The 26,121-nt window shown below is 42.4% G+C and overlaps 1 protein-coding gene across 6 annotated transcripts in view; it reads right to left on the reverse strand.

The window, feature by feature from the left end:
• ARHGAP6 (Rho GTPase activating protein 6) overlaps window positions 1–26,121 on the reverse strand; it is a 449,480-nt gene that overhangs the window by 146,147 nt on the left and 277,212 nt on the right. The window contains exon 1 of one of the 6 annotated variants that reach the window (XM_049643424.1): window positions 18,031–22,129. The exons of the other annotated variants lie outside the window; for them this stretch is intronic. The gene's annotated coding sequence lies outside the window, so the exon portion shown is untranslated. Of the gene's footprint in view, window positions 1–18,030; window positions 22,130–26,121 lie in introns of those variants that run through there. 6 annotated transcript variants of the gene reach the window in all.

The following is a 26,121-nucleotide window of genomic DNA, read 5'->3' on the forward strand; positions in this document are numbered from 1 at the left end:
AATCTAACATTCTTACCATCAGCAGCTGTTTGTTTAGCTAGGAAGGACGGCGAATTGGAAAACTGAAGCCATTTGCCCCCTCACCGCACTGAAATTAACGGTCGTTTTAATGAATTGATAACTTCATGATTAAATAGCCCAACTACCTAACCCTTATTCCTGTCATCTGTCCCATCTCCTCCCAAGACAAATTGTTTGAGAGTTGGATCTGTGTTCAAGAACAGTCACAAGCAGACTCAGGCCATCATTTTGCAACTGTCACCACCACCGCCACGGCAATGACGACAACAAAAGCTAACAATTACTGAGCACTGGCTCTGGGTCAGCTACTGCTATGAGCACGGTTCAGAGTGTCCACAGGACTCCACCATGCTGCTTCAGAATCCTAAGGGGACCCACCAAATTTCTCAAGGGTTAATGAGGTACGCATGGGTCTTAGAATTCCAGAAAGCACAGCGACTATGCTCTTGGCATCTCTGAATAGAATGATCTTCTGGTGGAAAACACAGAAACGTGATCCTTCAGACATTTCACAAGTATTAACTGAGGGTCTCCTGTGTGCCAGGCACTGAGCTGCTATGCTCCAGATACGTTCCTCATTTAGCCATCACAACAACACCTCTGTTTCCGTTGCCCAGGCAGACAGGTGCACGAACTTGCCCACGGACCCAGGGCTGGTAAGCGGCAGAGACAAATGAAGAGTCACTCGGTTAGTCATCTGAGTCACTTGGCACATGGTGGCACTACTCATCTGGGCCCTCAGGCTGGAAACTTCAGGATCTCGCCCCTGTTACCTCCACGAAACTGGCCAGTTCTCCTGAGTGACTTCTCAGACCTCTCCCTAATTCCCCTCCATTCCCACATGCTTGCCCTGGCCCAGGCCCACCTTGGCTTTCTTGTGTTGTTTTGTTTCTTCTTGTTGAGGTGAAATTTATAGAATGTAAAATTAGTCACTTTAAAGTGTATTGTCCAGTGGCACTCAGGACATTCACGATGTTGTGTAATCACCACCTCTGTCTACTTCCAAAACAGTTTTACCAACCCTAGAGGAAAGCCAGTACCCTTTAAGTAGTGTCTCCCCATTCCCCCTCCCTCCAGCCCCCGAAAACCACGAATGTATTTTTTGTTTGTTTGTTTCTCTGGATTTGCCTATTCTGGATCTTCCCTACAAATGGAACCAGACATTATGTGACCTAATGTTCTGGGGTTTCACCCATGTTGTGGCATGAACCAGTGCTTCGTTCCTTTTTTTAAATTAAAAAAAATTTTCTTTAACGTTTATTTATTTTTGAGAGACAGAGAGAGACAAAGCACGAGCCAGGGAGGGGCAGAGAGAGAGGGAGGCACAGAATCCATAGCAGGCTCACACCAGGCTTTGAGCTATCAGCACAGAGCCCGATGTGGGGCTCGAACTCACAAACTGTGAGATCACAACCTGAGCCGAAGTTGGACGCTTAACCAACTGAGCCACTCAGGCACCCCAGTGCTTTGTTCCTTTCTACTGACAAATAACCCATTGTAAAGACAGACCATGTTTTGTTTACCCATCCATCTGTTAACGGATATTTGGGTTGTTTTCACTTTTCTGGCTGTTGTGAATAGAGCTGCAATGAACACTCATGTACAAGTGTGTGTGTGTGTGTGTGTGTGTGTGTGCGTGTGCGTGCATACTTTTTAAATACCTGTTTTCAATTCTTTTGAAACATATACCTAGGAGTGGAATTGCTTCTTTAAAGCACACACCTAGGAATTGGATTGCTGGGTCATATGGTGATTCTATGTTTAATTTTTGATGAACCCCTCATAAGCTTCTGCATGGACTCATTTGACAGGATGGTCTCCCCTTTCCTAATCCCTCTTGTTCACTGCGAGCTGGAGCCTACTGGTGTCACTCCACTGCTCATACACTTTCAGTAGCTCCCCAAAATGTACAAGGACAACCGGCAACCCCTCAGGGCTTTGGACGGCCCACACGGGCTGGTCCCAGCATCCTGGCCTCAACCTATCCCTCGGTGTAGTCCCCATTTTCCTTAGACTTCCCCATCCTCCCCTCCAAGCCACTACCAGAGTCTCCAATCCTGGAGCTTACACTCCCTTTCAGGAATGTGTCCCTGGTAGACCAGCTCGCTGAAATTCCCTCCCACATATCAACACTCTGCCTCTTTTGGAGATCTGCTCAAATACCGTCTCTTCCAGGCCAACTTCAGGGATGCTCCCTTCCTTCCCCAGCTGGAGACAATCTTTGCTTTATCTGCTCCCCACTAGACATTTGATCTGGGCCACTGTCAGAACGCTTGCCCCCAAAGGCCGTTCATCCAAAAGAACTTGAGTACAAGTCTCATCTCCCACACAGTATGTACATTCTGTGAGAACCAAGATCATATTTTGTCTGCCCTGTCCACCATAATCTTTCGAATACGGTTGGCATTTAAAAAACATTTGATGAAGGATGGAATGAAGGCATGAATAGATACAGCATATCAGATGTAAGTACCTCCTCTGATTTTTCAGTTGGCTTCAGCAATCATGCCTGCCTAGGACTCTAGCCGAACAGAGGTTAATGGCTCGACCATAGAGACTGGTGCCTAGAGGTGAATCTCAAAGGAAATCATACTTGACTAGCTGGGTGATGGTGGGCAACTTACTTAGCCTTTCTGTGCCTCGCTTCCTCATTTTCAAAGTGCAAATAAGCTAGGTTTGCTTTGAGTATTAAAAATGAACTAATATTTCTGAAGCTCTTAGAATAGCTCCTGGCACATGACCAGCATTTTAGAAGAAAGAGTCTGTTAAATAAAATAGGAGAAATGAGCTAACTGCTTATGGTCTCAATGACAAAACTGTGATTAAGACAGGCAGAATGAATACAAGGCTCTTTGAGCTGCAAAGTAAAGGTATTTAGTCAGGCCCACTAACCAAACTCTCCATGTGAATTCACATGCTGTAGATCTGTAATTGATTTACTATGTGTTATTCTTCTACTTTATACGTTTGAAGGTCTGGGGCCATCACAGAGAAGCACTTTTGGTCTAAACCCGACATGCCACCTCGTCCAAGGTTGTCATGGGTAAGGTAAGTGATAACTATTTGTCGATTGGACTTCCCTGGGCAAATGCAACTGATTACCAAGAAACCATAGCCAGGTATGGCTGTGGCTTACGTTGAGACTGTGAAGTTAGGTAGAACAACAAACAAAACCGAGCATATCGCTAAATCAATAAGAGCCAAGTACCTAAGTACATTTCCAAATGATATGTTTCCTTCTCATTCTAATCCACTCATTTCAGCTCCTTTAACAGATTTTGCATTCTCACAAGAACTAGACCCATGTGCACGCTCCGCGACCCTTTCTGCTACTGCTATCCTCATTAACAAACTCCTCTTAGAAATATGCCTTGTCGGAAAAAACTCAGACTCTCCAGTTGTTTTGTTTATTTCCCATGACAGAGTCTCCCCATGGCATCCGGTTTACTCCTACATTTAAGAGCTGGTGAATCTCAAGAGATGTACACATGTACTCACCTTCCTTTGCAAATGCTAATGATGCAAACAAACACAAGGCAAACTAAAATGTTCCAAAGGGTACATGCATTCCCTCGTCCACAGAGCAGAAACCCCACCCCCTGACATACGTGTGGTGTGGCTTGCTGGTGATATCAGAGGACCCCCCCATCTGATATCTAGTGGTGTGAATATGTAAGGAGCGATTTCAACAATTTTGAGAAAATGCATTTTTTAAATTGAACTTTTTATTTTGAGATGATTACAGATTCACATTCAGCTGTAAGAAATAATACAGAGAGCTCTCCTGTACCCTTCCCCCAGCTTCCCCCAGGGGAACTTCTTGCATAACTGTAGTACAATGTCACAGCCAGGAAACGGACATTGATACCATCCAAAGACATTATTCCGATTTCACCAGTTTTACGTGCACTCATTTGGGTGTGTGAATGTGTGTGCGTGTCTAATTCCAGGCAATTTTGTCATGTGTAGATTTACGTGACTACCCCAACAGTCAAGACATAGAACATTCCATTGTTGCAAGGATCCCTCATGCTACCCCTTTAGAGCTACTCTCACCTCCCTCTCAACCTAACACCTTCTTAAATCTGGCAACCACTAATCTGTTTTCCGTTTCTATAATTTTGTCATTTCGAGAATGTTATATAAATGGAATCATACAGCATGTAGCCTTTTTTGACCAGCTTTATTCACTCAGCATAATGCCCTTGAGATCCATCCAAATTGTTGAGTGTATCAATAGTTCATTCCTTTTTATGATCAAATTGTATTCTATGGTATGACTATACCACAGTTTAACCAGAAATGCTTTTTGATTCAATGCAATTTTATTCGCTGCACTCACGCTATTCAATGCAATATGACTTTGTGGGGAATTACATAAACTACCTTGTTTTTTTTATGACAATACCCCCACAGTGAAGTAAAAATGAAGTCGATTTTCTGTATATTTTAAATTAAAGCTTGCACAGGTGTTTCACTCAGCTAAATATTTTAGCTGGGACTATTTTAGCTCTGAATTATCCAAATAATCATCTTAAAAATATTTAATTTAATTTAGCTTGCAAAGAACACCTCGCTGTGAAGTAAGTGGTGGTAAGTTAAAGTAACTAATGATCATGATTATTGCGATTTAGTCTTCTGGCCATTTTCTACTTTGGAATTTACAGGGAGCCAATGAAAGTTCAAACACACTGTATTTTTGGCAAAGGACCCTCATGCTTTGTCTGCATTTTACTGCTTCCTTTGCACCTGGGAGCAGCTATTTTAGGACTGTCTAGACAATCACTCCAGATTTAAAGGTCTTTTCCTTTCCTTTCAAATAATCACCAAGCATGGAAGGTAATAAATAGATGATGCCGCAGTCTCTCATCCAAGATACCCTTCAAATAGACTTGGGAATGAGAATGCCTTTGGTCTGGCTCACAAAATTGAGAGGCCTTAACATATCCTTCCGGACTTCTACCAACGCACGAAGCTTTAAACCAACAAGAAGTTCTCCCGCTATCCATACCTCTTCACTTACGGTGTTGGGATCACACTTTTTGGCTGAACCGAATGAAATGGCCAGCATGTCACCATTTGGGGACCTATAAAAATGGCAGTTTCAAGTGACCCAACCAAAGAGATTTGGGAAGGAATCTGGGAGTGAATCTCTTTGTCTTTCAAGACATGACAGACAGCATCCAAGCTTTCCACAAGACTCCGGGAGCCCACCGTCCTTAGGCACCATATGTATATGTGTATGAATGATACCCAACGATCATTGGTACATTTTCCATTTCTACCATCATGTTCAAGTACTTTCTCCGCCCTTACTCTGTTTATTGTAACCATCTTCTCCACTGTGGATACGTGTACCCGAATTAGCTCGGGTGTCTGGGATCAAAAGCATTTCTCCTGAATACCAACGGAAGCATCAGAAATAAAAGCAGCTCAAGAAGGTGGAACCAAGGGTCCACTCACGATGGAGAACTCTGCCTGTGCCAGACGCTGGGCTCAATGAAGTGAGGGGGGTGGGGGGGCGGATCAAAAGTGGACGAATACTCGGTCTCTACATGAACAGATTACATATCTGTAGAGGAATAAAATTATAACACCAAATGAAGCAAACACAGCACAGAACCGAGTCAAAAGACGTGAATTCCACATCCAGGGGCCACAGCTTACTAGCAGTGCAAGTTGCTTGACCTCCCCTAATTCCTCCCTTGACAATCAATTAATAATTCTGATCTTACTCTTGCTTTCACTTGATATTTAATAAGTTACTTAATGAGAAGTTTATATCATGTGTAAAGTGTAATAGATAACACTCTACCAATGCGAGTCGTTACTTTTTAAAAAATTCTTTAAGTGTTTTTATTTATTTTTGATACAGAGAGAGAGACAGAGCATGAGTGGGAGAGGGGCAGAGAGAGAGGGAGACACAGAATTTGAAGCAGGCTCCAGGCTCTGAGCTGTCAGCACAGAGCCTGACGCGGGGCTGGAACTCACGGACTGCGAGATCATGACCTGAGCTGAAGTCAGATGCTCAACCGACTGAGCCACCCAGGCGCCCCAGGAGCTGTTACTTTTAGTGAGTACTCACTGCGTGCACAGATTACCCCAGTTCATCCTCACTAATCTCAATCTTGGGCTTTCCTCCTATAAGATGGGCAAATTAGGCTAAGAGAAGATGATTAACCTCATCACTGCCACAAGTCTCTCCCGCAGGACAGTAATGAAGCCCCAAGCTGAAGGCAAATTTCTCCAGATTCATCAGTCATTTTTTGCTTTCTAATTGCCAATATCTACTCACTTTACCATGTTTCGCTTCTCGGTCACTCATTAATCAGACTCAGTCTGTTTTCTACTGCCACTATTCAGATAAAACTGGTTTGGTCGAGATCACCATGTTGCAACATTCAGGGGGACTGTTCTGCCTCCACTCTACCTGATGCCTCAGCAGAATTAGACTGAGCTGACCGTCATCTTGCATCTGTTTCCCCCCTAGCTTTGGCAAAGACATCACTTTCCTCACTTCTGCCTTCACTAGCCACTTGATCTAGCCTCTTTGCTGCTGCCCTTCCCTTTTTCAAGCTCTAAATGATGGCATGTCTCATGGCTCTGTTCTAGGCTAATGCCTCAAGTCAAACCTTCTCAAGAATGTGCTCAGGATCTACAAACCTCCAGATTCAGACTCACCAGAAATAAGTTCCATCAGGGAATGCACATTTTTGACATTAACTGCCGAATTCCCAGAACCTGAAAGAGTCCTAGGCATACCTTGGTGGTCAATGAATATTTGTTGAAGAAATGAATTGCCTGAGGTGCTTGTGAAAATCTGGGCTGCATTCCTGGACTTCTAAATTGGAATCCCAGTAGATCTGACATCTGAGAACCAAAATCTCTGGTCTTCTGTCACATGATCTTTCATCCATGCTCTTTCTTTGACCCAACACTCTCCCCTCTTCCCCATCCTGCAGTGCTGGGGAAGGTTTTCCTAAACCTTGCCTTTCCCAGTGCCACCCAAACTAAATCAAATCTCTCTACTGTCCCCCCTCACAGAATGCTTGCCTTAGTGGAATTTAATGTCACTCAAATTTTACACATACATGTGTGACTCTTTAAAAAGTCCTATCTCTCCTGCCAGCCTGCCTCGGATCATGTAGGTTTCTCTTTATCATCGTATTTCCCTTTCTGCATCTAAACCTTACTCATTGTGAGCCCTCAAGAAGTATCAGTGAATAAATCAATATATATGCTATGGATTGAAATTACATTACTATAGCAAAAGTATGTTAATAATATATAAAATATATTTCATTATATATTAATGGTATGATAAATAATTAATAGTTACACGATGGCATACATTTCTCTCTCCAGCTTCTAGCTCTCCTCGGAATTCTAAAGTCATATCTCCATTCGGGGGCTTCATATCTCCATGTGGCTATTTAATGGGTCTGTCTACTTAAAACTGTCCAGGAACTAAACTTAATTCCTCCCACCCCACAGTCATTGACCCAGGTGCTCAAGCAAGAACTTGGGAGTTGCATTTGATTCCTTCTTTTCCTATATCAGCCTCCTGTCCTGCAGCCCTCTGCCTCTAGAACACATTGCGAACCCATCCTTTCTCCATCTCCACAGCTGCTCCCCAAACCCGGTCCTCTATCAACAGTCAACTGGATGATCGCCATGGCCCAATGACCAGCCTGCATCCATTCCTGCTTCCCAGCAATCAATTGTCTACACATAACTCAAAACAGCTATCACATCTTCCCTAAATAAAGATGCATCCCAAGCCAGTGGCTTCCTGCTGCAATAAAGTATACACACTTGAGCTAGGCCTAGCTGTTTCTTCTGCCTGGAATGACTGTCCCATGTGCCTTCACCCCCTGCCCATTTCACACAGCTGACTTCTTCTTCTCTTTCCGTCCCCAGATTAAATGCCACCTTCTCAGAGCAACATTCTCTAACACTCTACCTAAAAATGAGATTCCGTGTTCTGATATCTGTTATAGCAGAAATCTGTTTTCTACACAGCCCTTACCACAACTTGGAGTTACAGATTTCCTATCGTTTACCATCTTGTGTCTGCACGAAAATCTCCATGTCAGTCTTGTCTGCCATTTCATCCCTAGCACCTCAAAGTCCAGAACGTCGTTCTCTCAATAAATGGTTGTTGCATGAATGAAGAAGAGAAAACCGGTCAAAATAGAATGGCCTCAACAGATAAGTGGCTGCCAGGGCCTGGGGGGTAAGGGAGGGGGTGACGATAAAGAGGTAGCATGAAGGAATTTACAGGGGGGTGGGGGTGACAGAACTCTTCTGTATCCTGGTTGTGGTGGTAGTTATACAAATCTATGTATTTATCAAAACTCATAGAACTGTACTCCCCAAAAGAAGAAGTTTACTGTATGTAAATCGGAAAATAAATGATTAAAATTATGATGTTTCCAAAACCCAAGTCAACTCGGAGCAAACCTAAGAATCCAAGCTTCACCAGTTAGGAGCTCTTTTGGGAGGCGGGGGTGGGGGGGGTCAGTTAACTTCCCGTGTTCATGGTTAAGCACTGACTCAAACCATACTTCCTCATTTCTCATTTATCAGTGCAAAGAAAGGAAACAAAATAAAGATGTGGAGGATAAACAATACGAGCAAAGACAGTGGTAAAATAATATTTAAAATAATCATGTGATAAAATGTCAGCATTTGAGACACTTGGCTCTGTTTGTATTGGCTCACCCCTGTGGTGCAGAGGCTGTGGACTGATTTCATAATGGTGCCTCCCACATATACACCCACAGCTGACCTCTGCTTTGTGCAGTTGATAATGACTAAACTTCACATATTATGCTGGCAAAATCTATCCCTTCCCTGGAGGGCTGTTGCACACAGAGAATTATAGTTTCACAGCTGGACAACGTTTCTTTCTCAAAATATTATCACGATCAACTTTCATTAGAATGAAGTTATATAGGCTGATAAATTGTTGCATTTTGCCAAATTATTACTCATCATTGTATATTCACCCAACATATGCCACTGAGAAACTCCATTCTATCGAATTCACAATATTAATAGATTCTTTAGGCATGAACTGTACACTCTAAAATAAGCACATGGCATACGTTTTTTATCTTGTGACCATTCCCCCAACCCCCACTATTGACTTTTATCCATTAGAACATGTTGATGGATATACCATTTCAAAATGAAATATTTGGATATCTGACTCCGATTTGGGGAAAGGGAAATGGTGAGCTAATTTCCTCTTTTATCGAGCTGAATCACTGAGCTCGTTCTGTTGCTATGCACGCATGAGTCAATGCCATAGCAACCTCCCAATTTGCTCTTAAACACACAACAGCAGTATGATGCTAATAGGTATGGGTTTTTTTTCGATCCTTAGATTTTATGTGTTCTCTCAGTAGTTTTAATGTTATGCTATAACATTATGCTATATGCTATATTGCATATATATGCATATATGCTATATTTTACAATACAGGGTTATCTAGTTATCCTTTGGAAGTCTTATCACTGCTGACTGTCATATATATCATCAATACCAGGGCAAAGGAGTGCTTACTTCTTGGAAAATTCTCCCATAGTTTCCCTTTGTTTTTCTTAATCCTTTGCTCACAATGAAAAGTTTGCATTTTGGACAGTATGGACTGGATTCTCTTTGTGAGGATCCTAAATTTAAATGGAACTAAAATATATTATTTGACATTCATGAAATACAGAAATGCACAGACTTCTTGTATACCCATTTAAGTAAATGCAACGAACATGTAATTATCACTCGCTATGCACTAGGAAATGTGCCAGGTTCTAGAAAGAAATTAAAAAAAAATCTTCACTATCAAGGGATTCAGAAAATATGTAAGAGGCAAAGATAAGAGGATATTATAGTTGCCTTGAGCTCTTGCTGTAGAAAATAAGGCACAGGTACTCTTGAATTCTGCCACTTTGGGGTTTAGATTTTTCACCTACAAAATATGCTATAGTATCTGACTTTAGGCGAGTTTAAGAAAGTCACAAAACACACCATCTCAATCCCTGCTGTCTGTAAAGTGTCACTGGTCGATGGACTGGAAAATAACTGACTTGTTTCTGAAACACGCAAAATAGGTTTCTAATTCCACACTTTAAAATTATTTGGCCACCCGTGCTAATATTCTAATTATTTTAGGTGTGTTATTTTATAGATGGGCAATACATTTGGCTGAAATTTTAGCTATCTATCCACCCTTCCACGATCGTATGTCAAGGAATCCGAAGTGAAGGAAAAAATTGGTTCAGGTCATTTGTGTTTTCATCTAAGCATCTACTTATAACTTGAAGAAGGTGTATCAGGTACCTTCAGAAACATGCTCTCATTAGCCAGACGCATTGTGAAATGTCTCACCGAACTGGCATCTTTTCATTTCTGATCAGGTGGAGAGTTGCGTGTTCGTAACATTATGCACATTCTTCACACGAAGCTCACTGTAGCCAGCTCCTGTTGATCTTAGAAGTGGGAGCAGGGGCGCCTGGGGGGCTCAGTTGGTTGAGCATCCAACTTGTGATTTCGGCTCAGATCACCATCTCAGTTCATGTCATAGAGCCCAGCATAGGGCTCTGCGCTGACAGCGTGGAGCCTGCTTGGGATTCTCTCTCCCTCTCTCTCAGCCCTTCCCCCCACAAATAAAAAAATAAAACCTTAAAAAAAAAGAAGTGTGGGGGTGTGCCCGGGTGGCTCAGTCAGTTAAGCATCCAACTTCGGCTCAGGTTGTGATCTCACAGCTGGTGAGTTCGAGCCCCGCGTCGGGCTCTGTTCTGACAGCTCAGAGCCTGGAGCCTGCTTCCGATTCTGTGTCTCCCTCTCTCTCTGCCCTTCCCCTGCTCATGCCCTCCCTCCCTCTCTCCCTCAAAAATAAATAAAAACATTTTAAAAAGTAAAAAAAAAAAAAAAAAAAGAAATTCAAGTGCTTGAAACCCACCCCCGATCTACAGAATCAGACACTCCTGGGAGTGGGGGTCCGGGAGTCTGTTTTCACACACCTACCCCCCCCCCCGGGGATTGACCCCATGGTCAGGTCTGATAATCACTCCTTCAATACACATTTCTTATTTAGGATCAACCATACATACACTTAAATTGGGAAATAGCTCCTCTCTTCTTTTGGATGCTGTGAGGGGTTTTTATTGGTCAGTTTTGTGTTACTTTTGGTATTCTAACAAAAGGATTTCTGCGGATCCTGGTGTAGTTCTCACACAAGATCACCCAGTTCCTGAGAAACTAAAGTCATCATAAACATTTTAGCTTCCAAGAACAACCTACTTAAAATATAAGCTATTGGAGCAGTAATAGGAAGACGACTAATTTGAATGACCTAGCAGCTTGGGTCTGAAGAGAGAGCAATGGCTTAGAGTCAGAGACACTTTAGCCCAGCACGTACAGGTTAAATGGGGGTTTCTCAGCCTCAGGGCTATTGGCATTCAGGGCCAGATAGTACTCCGTTGGAGGCAGGCTGCAGGATGTTTTAGCAGTAGCCCTGCTCTCTATCCACTAGATGCCAGTCGCCCCGCCCCGCCCCCCAAAGCTGTGGCAATCAAAAATGTCCCATTATCAAATGTCCCCGGGGAGGGGTAAGTAGTCCCCAGTTGAGAACCGTAGGGTTAAATGATTTGGACCTGTTCTACTGGTCCACTGGGAACTCTCCACTTTGGCTGCACAGTGGAATCCATTAAAAATACTGATGCCACGGTCCATCCCGGCCTGGTTGTATCAGATCTCTGGGTAGGGCTCAGGAATCTCTAGGTACTTTTTCAAAGCTCACTAGGTGCTGCTGAGGTGCAGCTGAGACCTACAAACACTGTACTGACATCACCGTGCCTTAATTTCCTTCCCTGGGAGATGGGTGCAATACTATCTGTTCTAACCCTCACATAGGATGTCCCAAGGATCGAAGGGAGAATATTTGTAAAAACACTTGTTCCTCAAAGCACTAAGTGTGTTAAGGGCAGCAGAGAAAAACACTGCGCTTGAAAAAGTGGCCATTGAAATGGAAAGCTGTATCCAGTCTTCTATTATGAACCAGGATGATTTATCTTTACTATCTCTTGAACGCACACCTCATTTACAATAGGCAAGAGGTGTGGGGAATCTGCAAAGTCTGTCTTGAGAGTAAACCAGGAGTGTCATTTAGTTCTGGATGGACAGAGAACCATATCAGATCAGATCAAACTAGTCCCACCATGCACCAACAATAATGTGCACATCTAAAAGAGAATCACTAATATTTCTATCCTCTTGGCTCTTGATAACTCATTTTAATAAGTAGGAAAGGATTCAAATTCATCTGAAAATAAATTGCCCCTTTGAAAATTGATAGCATGTAGATGAATCATATACATTAGAAATGTGGTATCAGCTTCAGTTGTATCCACATGTATTATTTCTTTTTTGAAAAAAAAAAAAAAAGATCAAAATACCCAAAGCAAGCAATACCAAATGTTAATGGTTATCAAATCTGAACAACAAATATACAGATGTGTTTTTAGTTTTTATACTTCTCAGTGTTTGAGATATTTGATTGAAACCAAGAGTATGTTAAAGTCAGTTTGGACAAAGCACCAGAGAAGTCTCTGGAGGAGAAATAAAGATAACATAGGGAAGGAGAGGCCAGCTGGAGGCAAAGGGGTCCCACCTCACAGTGCCTGGCTCTGTGTACATTGCTGGCATTTTGCAGGGAGGGGACACTAGGCCTTTGACATTCAAGACCAGTGTTAAGCTTGCCCAGTGTGTAAGGAGATCTTACTCGTTTATTTTCGTCAAACGTTCTACCAGCTTTTAAACAAAGCAAACTTCTCCCCTCCTGTACTTCTCTCCATCTCTAGAAACCAATGTGGTAGCAACTGTGACATTTTACACAAAAGGGAGTATGAGGACAGCCCTGTAGGCACATCTTGTAAAAGTACCAATTTGTAGGGGTGCTTGGGTGGCTCAGTGGGTTAAACGTCCGACTTCGGCTCAGGTCATGAATTCACGGTTTGTGGGCTCGAGCCCCGTGTTGGGCTCTGTGCTGACAGCTCGGAGCCTGCAGCCTGCTTCGGATTCTGTGTCTCCCTCTCTCTCTCTCTCTCTGCCCCACCTCCGCTCATGCCCTCTCTCTCTCTCTCTTTCTCTCTCTCTCAAAAATAAACATTAAAAAAAATTAAAAAAAAATAAAGGTACCAATTTGCTTAAAGCACTAGACTCACGTGTGGGTTGTAATCAGATAAGTAAAGAGAATAATTTTTCTCCTGGTGGGGGATTTGGCAAACTACAACCTGCGGGCCAAATTCAGTCTGCTGTTTCTGTAAATACAGTAATAATTTAACACAGCCTGGTCTGTTCCTTTACATATCGTCTCTGGACGCTTTCAGCTACAATATCAGAGGTGAGTAGTTACAACAAAACCCCTACGGTCCCCCTGCCAAAAGTCTCAAATATTTACCATCTTGCTCTTTACAAAAAAAACTTTCCGAACTCCTGTCCTAGAGTATTAACATACAAAATCTTCCCACAGAAGCTTAATCATAAGTGATTCGACAAAATAAAAAATTTTAATGACTTTTTGTATTGCAGTCAAATGATAATATACATGTATTCTATATTTTCTTTTAACACCAATAAGCCAATTATAACAATTGAAATATTAATTACCACTTTTTGTCTTTTAAAAAATTGAGGTAGGGGCGCCTGGGTGGCTCAGTCGGTTAAGCGTCCGACTGGCTCAGGTCATGATCTCGTGGTTTGTGGGTTCGAGCCCCATGTCAGGCTCTGTGCTGACAGCTCAGAGCCTGGAGCCTGCTTCGGATTCTGTGTTTCCTCCTCCCTCTGTCCCTCCCCCACTCATGCTTTGTCTGTCTCTCAAAAATGAATAAGTGAAAAATAAATTAAAAAATACATAAATAATTGAGGTAGCCTACAAAGGAAACCTGACAGAGGATGTATTGACGATCTATAATTTAACATGTTAAACTGTTACTGTGTGACAGTCTCTCAAACTGGCCCTTTCCTAGAGTAAAACTATTTTAATTGTACAGCTGTTTGTAGTTGAACAACAGCATTACATGTGAAAGTACCTATGGAAATTCATTGACCAAGAATCCTTCCCTTTTTGAAGAAATATAGAAGTCATAGCTGTATGCTAGAGAGAAATATAAAAATGATTTCTTTTAGTCCTTTACAAATAATTACCTTTATAGAGAGTAAAGATGACATTTATGTTTCAACATAAGTAATAGCCCATTTTTACTTCATTTCACATGCCTGGACTTTCCAGTGCTTGGAGAAATTTGAAGAAAAGAAGGTACTTTTGTAGCTGTATAAAGCTGTGCCATTCCCAGCAGCCTCATAAATTGAAAATGAGACCCTACTGATATGATTTCCTTTGTTTCTCCTCAAAATGATCACAAAATAGGAAAACAGTAAGTAATAAAACAAAGAGAGTGCCGAGCTATGGTTGCCAAGGCAACCGGAATCCTATTTCCTTTGAACTTCGGTGGAGTGTCCACTGTAGTTCGATCTGAGTTCGTGTTTCCTTAGGAAGCTGATATAGATTCAAAGTCTATATTATCCACAGCAGTATCATTCTAATCAAGCAGGTGAAGACGAGAACACAGAACAGGAACTGAAATGCCCGTGGCATTCCTGTTATGGGGGAAAGATGGGGAAACGACCCTAGCATACCCAATGGCCAAGAGAGCAATTGCCTCCACTCCACTCCATCCAAGCATTTGGGGTACCAGCCGGCCACTGCCACGTATGGAAATGTGAGCCCCACCCCTAGATAATGGAATAACCACACACTCACTGAGCTGCAATCCTCTCGGAGATCCCTGTGGACCCGGAGAACTATGAGAAATGACAGAATGGCTGGTAGGCACACTCCACGGATTAGCATCTGGGGACCTTTCTCTTCAAGGGAGAGATTCATAAACATCAAGTTTGTCTTCATAGTGAAAGAAAGAAAATGTTTCCATATAATTATGAGGAAGCTATCGCTACTCAGTGGTGTCCCATTGACCGCTTCCTTCAAGACTGATGAGGCTATTATCTACTTGAAGTGCAGAGTGGGAAATATAAAGATAAATGGGAACTCCATTCTCATTCATCTAAGACCCCGGAAAACAGAGAAGTTCTCCATCATGGTATAGGAGAAAGAGCACCGGGTAGGGGTCAGAGGTCCCTTTATGTGCCTCTAGACCAGAGACCATCTCCTGTGAGTCCTGTCGAATCTCCTGGGTCCATCTCAGTAGCCTGGCCCACTGTAAGAACTCAATCCAGAACTCGTTAGATAAATGAAATAATGAGCACCACTCGATTCTGGGCGTGTCACTTCAACATTTTGAGACTTAGTCTCCTACCCTGTAAATATGAATTAGATGCTTGAGAAAAGTAGAGAAGGCACTATGCTCGTCCTGCTCCCTATTCACAGCGCCCTTAGATTTGTGGGAAATTCATTTTATTCCTGTTTTTTTGTACTACAGAGATAACAACGATTGCCACAAGGGGGGGGGGATGGAAAGATGTATCACGAGGATGGTGACAGAGACCACTGGTGGGGATTGGAGCATCATGGTTTTGGAAAGGAATTCTCTGGAAAAAAAAAAAAAAAAACAACAGACACTTACTAGCATTTTTCACTGAACCAATAATGTGATAACAAATACTTCCCAAATTCACTCTCTCTGTGAGTGAATTCACCTCATCTTTCTGGGGTCTCCATTCCTTGATATTGTACCTTATTTCTTTATTTTTTGTTTCTAGGACAGTGACCTCATCTCACTTACTTTATTTTCTGCTCTTTGCTGGCTATCCCCTGACACCGCAGAATGAAAGTATCACCCGGGACACAGATGTGTGCCTATTTTATTCAGAGCTGTACCTCCAAAGCCTAGGATGCCCATATTATGAGCAATGAACGAATCACCGAATGAGAGAAAAAAGTACATTCTTCTTTAGATCTAAATAGAGAGGAGTTAGACATTTCAAAGTATACATTTTCCAAACAAGAAAATGAAGTGGTAATTGAAGACAAATTTTGGAATGTTATTAAATCCAGTAGGAGAAGGATAATCCTTTTTGTCAGAAAAAGTAAGGTAAGGAGACCAAATGTCCCAGACTACTACCCATCAAATTCAGTAACCAGAGTGGTTGCTCAAATACAGATGCTCTTGATATACATAAACATGTATATAGAATGGATGCTGCCTGTATTTTAGGCTATACGGAGGCCTGGGAACTAGGACACAATGGGGACACAAGACCTTGGGAAGCTGTGCATTCGAATCCTTTCTCTGCCTTTTACTGCCTATTGACTTTGAGCAGTTAGAGAATCCCCCATGTTTCGGTTTTCTCCTTGCTAAAACTGGAATATGGCCCAGTGCCTTGCAAGGCTGTTGTGAGGGTGAAGTGAAGAGGTGTAAGTAAACTCAGGAGACAACTTTCAACAGCCAATGACTTCCCCAGCATTACCTCCCATCACCCGCCCAGCTCCGCCCTCACTAGCAGGAGCCTTGCCGCAGTCACTGAACCCCTTGGTCTCCGCTTCCCCTTCCTACAAGATGAGCGATTAGGTTAGAATGATTCCAAATAGATCTGCCACTCTGAAAATCCTGTGCACCCACTTTTACTTCCCCAAATATGTACTTATGGGGCTGGATGAAATAAAGAGATATGGTAGAGATAATCTAGACTTATCTACAGAGGATTGTTAAGTACTGGGAATTGTTTGTGTTATACTTCTATACTCGTAACCCTAAAATGTAATTTTTCCTCAACAAGTCTTCTGGAAGAAGAGTTCTGTTCCATGTCTCAGCAGTTCAAACTCCCGAGAGTTTTTCAACGTTTGGCGGGGGGGGGGGGGGGCTGAAAAGGCCCAATATTTTCAAGATGTATGTAATTTTGGTGCTAAAATCTTCCTTTTGCACTTATTTTTCTTAAGTTTATTTCTTTTGAGAGAGAGGGAGAGCCAGAGAGAGAGGGAGAGAGAATCCCAAGCAGGCTCCACACTGTCAGCGCAGAGCCTGGTGGGGGGCTCGAAACCACGAACCATGAGATCGTGACCCAAAACCACGAACCGTGAGATCGTGACCTGAGCCAAAACCAAGAGTCAGACAGACACTTAACCGACTGAGCCACCCAGGCGCCCCTTTCCTTTTGCATTTATGATTGTGTCCCACAATCGTGGAACCCCAGAATAAAGAAGTGCGGTTCAGATATATCAAGAGACCTCCTAAGAATCCGCCAAGTTTGCCTACACATTTCAGTTGATTTATGCTTTAAAATTGTTATTCGCTTACAAGTTCCCACATTTATACTGCCCAAACAGGATGAATCTGACAATCTGTGAATAATGAAAAAAAGGAAGAAAATCAAGTTACCGAACACATTAGTTTCCCTTTGGGTCCTAGGCACCCAGAAGACACCTTGGATACGGCACAGAAATATTTACTTGGGATTAACAGAAAATAAGTTACCGGTTGCCATTTAGTCTTTAAAAATCCATTTTAAATTTTATATAGTCAAAGAGCTCCGAGGGGAGGAAAATCTTCTAATTCGAATACCTTTGTCTGAAGAAAAACAACGGCCTGAAATATTTCCAAATACACTAGTGAAAAAGAGCTCCCTTGAGTACAACCACGATTTTTAATTCCTTAAGGTTTGTCTCGGTCATATTCAGTTCACACACCTTTGAGTCATGTTCCAATCTCACGCACATTTCTCCTGTTTCCTCCTATAGCCAGAAAATGGGATGTTTTACTGCAACCATGCACACCCTTCAATTTGCAGAAAAATAATGACTTTTAACCCACTGAAGAAGCATAAGATCATACTCGGGGCTGAAGTTAGTCAAAACGAATACAAGTTTTTCCAGTAAAAACACATCCTTAAATTCTAAATTAACGTTGCCGGGATAAACAGCTACCATGTTAAAATCGATACCTATGTCACATAATGAAACACAGGTGACCTAGAAACACCCAACTTACAAATATCCTGTATGTGGGAACAGCCAGCCCAAGCGAGTCGGACCAGGACTAGGGCGGGCTCTCCCCAGGTCTGAAGGCGGGAGGAGGATTCCCCTTGGTCTCTTCCTGTTGGACCCCGGTGTTGGTAGCGTTAGAGCAGGTGGGAGAAGTGGGAAGCCATGATTCTCGTGCCTCCACAGTAGTCCCTTCCCGCCATGCTCACCGAGGAATCCATTTCCCATAAATGAAACCAAGAGTGCCTTGGTTCCCAGGCGGGTCCATCAGAAGTCCGCTGGGCCCACAGTGCAGCTGGGACTGTGCTATTAATACTAGGCTGACTTCCCACTTGGAAGCCAACTCCAGCCCTGACAGTGTTCATCAGCTCTGTTATGGTTCAATGAATTTGTGGGCGGTCCTGGGAGCCTGCCAGTTAGAACATCCTTTCTGTGGGAAAATTCCTGCCGAGGCCCAAACAACTCACTGACAAACACGGTTGTGGACCACACGTTGGGAGACCCTTAGACATTGACAGATCAATCCTCACCTTTCCATTCTCGAAATGCTTGGGTGATTGTTACAATAAACCGTCGCACAGATAAACGTACGGCAGGTACAACACTCAGCACACGACCATGGTAACTAATGGTAACTAATAACTAATACCGTCATCATTAATGTAGTAACAGACCTACCTCTCCCCTGACTCACGTACACATGTACACACTCATTAGGACACCTTATACATTTCTTCTAAGTTTATGTATTTATTTTTGAGAGAGAGCAAGAGAGAGAGAGAGAGCATGCACGTGTGCCTGAGCAGGGGAAGGGCAGAGAGAGAGGAAGACAGAATCCCAAGCAGGCTCTGTGCCGTCAGTGTGGAGCGCGATGTGGGGTTCGAACCCACAAACCATGAGATCATGACCTGCGCCGGATGTTCAACCGACGGAGCCACCCAGATGCCCCTAGGACACTTTAGACACATCACACACATGCACGTACACACACACACACACACCCCACCATACAATGTTCTACGCAAATATGTTTTCATCTATGCAGAAGTGTCTTTGTCTTTTCTTGGGGGAAAAGATGAACCATGATCCAGGCTTGAACTGTGTCCTTTAACTGTTGTTCTCTTGCTCTGGGGATTGATTTGTACTTGTTCATCTACATTCTTAACTGGCCCTCCCCAGGCCAAAAATACAACTGTAGGACAACCAGCCAAAACATGGAGATGCCCAGCCATGGGACAGAAAGTGAAAGAGTTGTAATCAAGATTAGAGCTGGGACCTAAGTGACATCATATTCAAATCGAGAGGCTCTCAAACCGAGAGACTCTCTATTACATAACAGGCCTCTTGGATTAGTGAAACTTACACATGCAAAAGTTACTGTCCTCATCAATGGCAAAGAGAATTGGTAAAAGCTGATGAATTACAGACCCGAATAGTTTCTACACGCACATACAGAGCTACCATTGCAACAAAAGAGATGTAATCTGCGAGGAGATGAAAAATATTCACTGCCTAGGAGCCTTAAAAATGCACACTGTTTACCAGCCCAAGTGAAGCAATGGCAACGCAGAAGCAGGTACATTCAATATGCCTTCAGGTTTTTCAGCCGAAGAAAGCCAGAGCTTTTGTTATTTCCTTCAAGATAGCACAGGGACCACTGGAAACCAGAGCGGTACATGAAAGAGCAGAGGGTTTCCCAAATCTGATACCTTCTTAAGTCAGTTGATCAATGTTTCACCAAAGGGCAGGGGCAGAGACAAAGGCCAAGCTCAGTACAGTGACCTGTCCTCCAGGGAGAGGACCGGAAGAGATTCCAGCACACCTGAATGATCTCCAGTACAGGGTCATTAATGACACTTCGGCTTTAGTGTTACATCTTTCTTACTTCATCATCCGCAAGGATAAAATATCCTAGCACCCACGGGGAATCTGAAATGAAGTAAGAGCAGATTTGGGTTTATTTCTTATAATAAATGCCTGAGGACGATCTTTTAGTTGTTATATAATATACATAAATATCAACCAGTCGCTAATTTTATACTATGTATCCATATCATGTTCATCTAGATTGGTGTATATACACTGTGTATATGTGTAGATAGACATACTGCTTTTTCATACAGTTTGGATGCTAACTGACCTTTCAAAATGTCTTCAAAGTGTGTTATCAAGTTCAAGCACACTCAGCACCACCTCCATCTGGGGTAGCTTAGAAACTACTGCCTCACTGGCATGTTTCCAACCTGAAAGTTGCAAGGACGCACATCTGTATTGGTTGTTAAAAGCATCATCCTTTGCGCTATTGCAGAAGTTGCAACAAAAATCCACTCCTGGGGTAGCCACAGCTCCTTGGACTGTTCAGTCTGATCAATACACAGAGGTAAGCCCCAGAAGAAAGTATTCTCTAACAGGCATTTGGAAAGAAGGCAAAAAATAATTTCTCCATCCAAGTTAAGTTAACCTGCATGGTGCGGTGGAAAACAGAAGAAGGTGTTGACTCCACACAGTACTCTCTCCCGAGCAAAAGCATTTTAAAATAAAAACAGCTATTTTAAGAAGTTCGAATTTCAAGTCACCCCAAGAACTAAACTCCTTCCTTTCAGGGACTTTGCCAATCCTGACCAGTGCTTCGAAGTCTTTAGTGTTGATGTATCTGTTAGGCTATTCTTGTTTGACCAGAAGCAATCTGTCTTGCTCAACAATAAAGCTAGAGTATACCGCCCCCCTGCCAAAAAAAGAATGGCAGATATGTTAATCTGGGCTAAGTTGTCCCATGGGCCACACCTATTTCTTGGTAGCTGATCAAACCCAGTTTAGGATAAGGCGTTTGCACACGTGGCAAGCAGCCCAAATGAATTTTTGCCAGATCCCTCCTTGTTTCAATTCCTTCTTCCCTAATTGCGCTGCTTCCTCTCAGGACTTTCTGATCACTCTCTCTGACCCCATCACTGGAGAGGGTGTGCTCGTAAAGTGGGTGCAGTCATATTCTAGACAAGTCGCTGCCTGGGATTTCTAAAGAGCCGACAATCTTTTAGGACTGCATCAGGCAAACTTTCCATGCAAAGAGATGCTTGTAATACCCGAAAAGGACAGAGAGTCTAACTTTTTAGTTTTTGGTGCCAAGTTAACAAGAGAGGTTGGATTTTTGGTGCCCGATGGCTAATAAATGGTTATATGTATGGGAGAATCTGGTCTTTCGTAAAACCTGATAGGGATACGATGGAGCACTAGTTAAGCCTTACCACCATGAACTTCTTTAATGGCTTCCACAATCTACCAAAGAGCACCTAATGGTTGTGAATGTCCAAACTAGTCAGGGTCAGTGTGCAATATCTATCCCACAAGATTATTGTCATGATCATGTGAAATGATAATTAGAAAGCATTTAAGACAGAGCCTGGCACCTTAAGACAGATATATAGATACATACATTATAGATATATATATATAGAGAGAGAGATGTTCACCACCACCACCATCATGATCATGACCATGATCATCATTATCATCATCATCGGCATCCGTTGTGGTGAAATAAGGACTACTAACCATAGAATTTTAGTTAGGAAGGGAATGTGATCTATCACAGAGCAAAGTCATAGGTAAACACAGTAATATACAGTTCTTTCAAATAGAAGGATGTCCCAATAGTTCGTCAGTCTCAATATATTTCACCTCAACAGACCATCTATCACCTTTTCTCCCATTACCATGGAGCCAGAAGGCTTACATAAATGATCAATTTCGGTCAAGTACTGGGCAAATTTTTCTGGAACATTTGTGACCAGCCAGTAAAATGCAGCAGAAATGCTTGTACATTCACGTGAACTGAAGAAGAAATTACCAAAGAGGACAAAACTACAATGGCAGAAACTTGGCCCCATCTTGCTCAACATCTTCATCAAAAACTTACATGAAAATATAGATCATGCTTATCAAATTCGCAGGTGGCACTAAGCTAGGAAAAATAGATAAGATAATAAAAGAGAGAATTAGGGTTTTTAATATAGTTTCCATTTATGTATAATAATTTAATTAGATCCAAATGTTTAGGATGAGACTAATGCAAAAAGATTCAAACACAATAGAGAAGTTTGCATTTAAATTATAACAAAAATTAATCAGAGAGAGAGAAGCGACTTGAAAAAGAGGTAAGGCTCTTCAACTGTCCACTAGGCCCAAAGGAAGTCTGACAAAAATGCTAAAGCAGGTAGAGGAAACTTGAGTTGCATGAAAAGAACTTGAAGATCCAACTCAAGAAAAGTGATAATGCACTGGGCTCCATTCAGACCAGAGTACTCCTGGGGCAGCAAACTGTTCTTTTTTAAATCTTTTTTAACGTTTATTTTTGAGACAGAGAGAGACAGAGCATGAACAGGGGAGGGTCAGAGAGAGGGAGACACAGAATCAGAAACAGGCTCCAGACTCTGAGCTGTCAGCACAGAGCCCGACGCGGGGCTCGAACTCACGGACTGTGAGATCATGACCTGAGCCGAAGTCGGACGCTTAACCGACTGAGCCACCCAGGCATCCCAACAAACTGTTCTGAAGTCTAAAGACACTGATGCATCCAGCAAGCCCTGAATAAGGCAGTGTGGATGGGAGGGGAAGGTTCCGGAAAGTCACTTAATAAAACTTTAAGGCCCACTAAAGGAATTGAGGCTGTTTAGTCTGTCTGGAGTTGGGATACAAGAAATGCTGACTGGCTATCGGTCGAATTCAGTAGTAGATCTGGCCTATCTTTCCAGAGAGAAGATGTCAAATGACTGAATGGGAATTACAGGGAGTAGGCCTGGCCTTTCCCAAGGAGATCCTTTCTAAAGAAAATGTTGGCACAAGGATAAGTGACTTAGGGGTGAGGGGACTCTTAACGCTCAGAGGTTCATGCAGATAACTATTGGCTCACCCATCCCCAGTGTGGAGAAAAGGATTCTTGCTTTGGGTGAAAGACCAAACAAATGATCTTTGAGGTCCCACCGCTGTGATTCAATTCTCCCACATCAGTTTTGATGAGAGGTATGAACAAGATGCAGGGGTTCGTTACGAGAGAAGGAGATACTTAGAAATGGGAGATAAGAAGTCTACTGATGGCTCTGGGTAGCTGAGGAGTATAGCAGGTGGCATAGCCTCCTTGATAAATAGGTCCATGCTAATTAATGAATAAAGGCCTGGACCAAACTTTATTTTTTTTTAAAACATTTATTTTAGAAACAGAGAGAGAGAGAGAGAGAACATGAGTGGGGAAGAGGGGCATAGGGAGAGAGAATCTCAAGCAGGCCCCACGCACAGCACAGAGCCCAATGCAAGCTCAATCCCATGCCACTGGGATCATGACCCGAGCTGAAATCAGGAGTCTGACGCTCAATGGACTGAGCCACCTAGGTGCCCCTGGACCAAACTTTTTTTTAGAATTTCACGTAAGGCTGATCCTACTCTGAAGATGACAGAGTAGAAGACAGGTTTTCCAGCACCCTATAGGCTATCCATGCCCTCTGAAGAATGAGATGATGCCTCGTGTGCTCTCACATCCCCCACAACACCTTAGATACTAGGCCTCCAGCAGGAGCTCCGTAGCCACTTGCTGCTTGGTTAACTTTCTACTTTTCCTCCAGGGGATTCAGGTTAAAGAATGAGGAATGACTCATCAACAGTGGAAAGTCTAGTTAGGCCAAGTGGCTATTTGCTTGACTGCTTTTACTGGGGTATATGATCCTAACCTAACTGGAAGTATTTTGACATCAGGGTGATAAAAACATGGTTTGGGCTGTTTTGTGGCAAAATAGCATAGTAGTGTGTCAACGTGGGGTTTTTTTTTCTTAAACCTTTTGATCGCTGTTAATTCTTTCACTTGTCTTTTCAAAAATACACTTTTCTTATGTCTGATGGGACATTAATGAATTTTGTTAGACTGCACTTCAACACTATAATGATTTGATATAATTATTTGATATAATATTATAAGACATTTTAATATAGGTATCTTTTAATAACTAACAAAACTTTCTAGAACAGTCACATCCATTTAATCACTGTACAGTTACATGACACCAAAGCAACTTGAGAATTTATCGCATAATGAAATAACACAAAATATCCACATTGCCTTGACCCAGAAAGGAGGAAAATGGTGCTACAGAGTTAGAGCAAGGTTAGAACATATTGTAGGGCATACTTGTTGGAGGGACTACATTTTCAAATATCTACTTTACCTCTTCGTTGCCATTGGTTACACACTTAGTACTAACTGAGACTGTGCCTCCCACTAATTTGTTTTCACCTTTTATTGCCAGGAGAGGATACTTTGGGTCAATTGGGAATGCCACAGCTTTTGCTCGTGCAGTCTCTGAGCATTTCATTGTGAATTTTAATTACCATGTTGTTGTGCTTTAGGAACCACCCCCAAACTGCGTTGAACGGGGAAGTCACTTTCTTCTAGATACCTTTTTAATTAATATCAAAATGACAGACACATACACAATGCGTCATTCTTTACAGACACTGGTTCATCATAGGACTTAATCACTTCCAGAGCAATGCAGATGGATGAAATCCAAGGGGCTCTGATTCACAGGATTCCTGGCTTTTCTCCCATTCAGTTGGTGGGAAATTCTTTCTCTTTTTAAGTTAGATGAGGGGTGGAGTTAGAGAAATCTGTATCCTACACTCTCATGATTTGGCTCGTGCCTTTATTGGTCTCCAAATCTGATACGTTTTTTGGGCAGTTGATCAGACTCCTAATTCTACCCATTGCATTCAAACAGCTGTAGTATTTTTCTTCTCCTTTCTTCCCCCAGCGTTGCAGCGCTTTTCAAATATGGGGGCTCTCTAGCTGGCCGCACAGATCCGCCCGAGCGACGCACAGCAGCTCTGCTCTGTGCTAAGTCACTTACAGCCCAGGGATCATCTTGGGTATCCTATAAGTCATGACCAGCAGTGTGCTAGGGACCTAGTGATTTTCTTAATACATGTCTGCTATGACTGAGCCAGAATTACCAACCAGGTCTGCTTTCTCTCAAACTGTGCCTGAGCTATCACTTAAAAAAATTGAGATATCACTCACATACCATAAAATTCACCATTTTAAAGTCTGCAGTCCAGTGGGTTTTAGCACACTCAGCGAATTGTGCAACCATCGCATCAGCTGCAAAATGTTTTCATCACCACCCACCCTCCCAAATCCATATCCAATAACAGTCATTCCCCACTCTGCTCTTCCCCAGTCTCAGCAACCACGAATTTGCTTTCTGTCTCTATGTATTTACCTATCCTGGGTATTTCATATAAATGCAATCATACAGTATGGGCCTGTAGTGTCCGGATTCTTTACTTAGCACCATGTTTTCAAGGTTCACCCATAGTGAAGCATTTACCATTCTTTTCTTTAATTTTTTAAATTTATATTTTAGTTAGTTAACATACAGTGCAATATTGGTTCCAGAAGTAGAATTCAGGGGCTCATCACTTCCATACAACACCCAGAGCTCATTACAAGTGCCCTTCCTAATACCCATCCCCCACCTAGCCCATCCCCCACCCACCTCCCTCCAGCTGCCCTCAGTTTGTTCTCCTTTTTATGGCTGAATAGTATTCTATTGTATGCATGAATCGCATTTGCTTACCTATTCGTCAGTTGATGGACATTTTGATTGTTTCCACTTTTTGGCCATTACAAATAATGTTGCCATAAACATTCATGTACATGTTTCTGTACGGATACAGGTTTTCGTTTCTCTTAGGAAGACATTTAGGAATGGAATTCCTAGGTCATATAACTCTATTCTTAACTGTAGCCTAATTGTTTTCCTCAGGTAGCCACGAGTGATCTCAATTCTTCTGTAAATTCTCCTATAAGTTGACTGTATCAGCTTTATAATAGAAAAACCAGTTGGGGATATTTCATTCAATCTTCATCGTAAAGGTCATCCATTCATGTCTATGAACAGTTCAATGTAAAGTTCTACAGCAAGTCGAAATTAAATCTGAGGCAATTATCTCCTTAAAAATAAATTCATCTTATTTAGAAGACTTTTGTATGTAACAGAACGGGGAAATTCTCCATTGAGTAGTAATACTGTCTTAAATTAGTATCTGCTATAGC

The sequence above is a fragment of the Panthera uncia genome, chromosome X (assembly GCF_023721935.1).
Source record: "Panthera uncia isolate 11264 chromosome X, Puncia_PCG_1.0, whole genome shotgun sequence".
In the NCBI taxonomy this organism is placed as follows: Eukaryota; Metazoa; Chordata; class Mammalia; order Carnivora; family Felidae; genus Panthera; species Panthera uncia.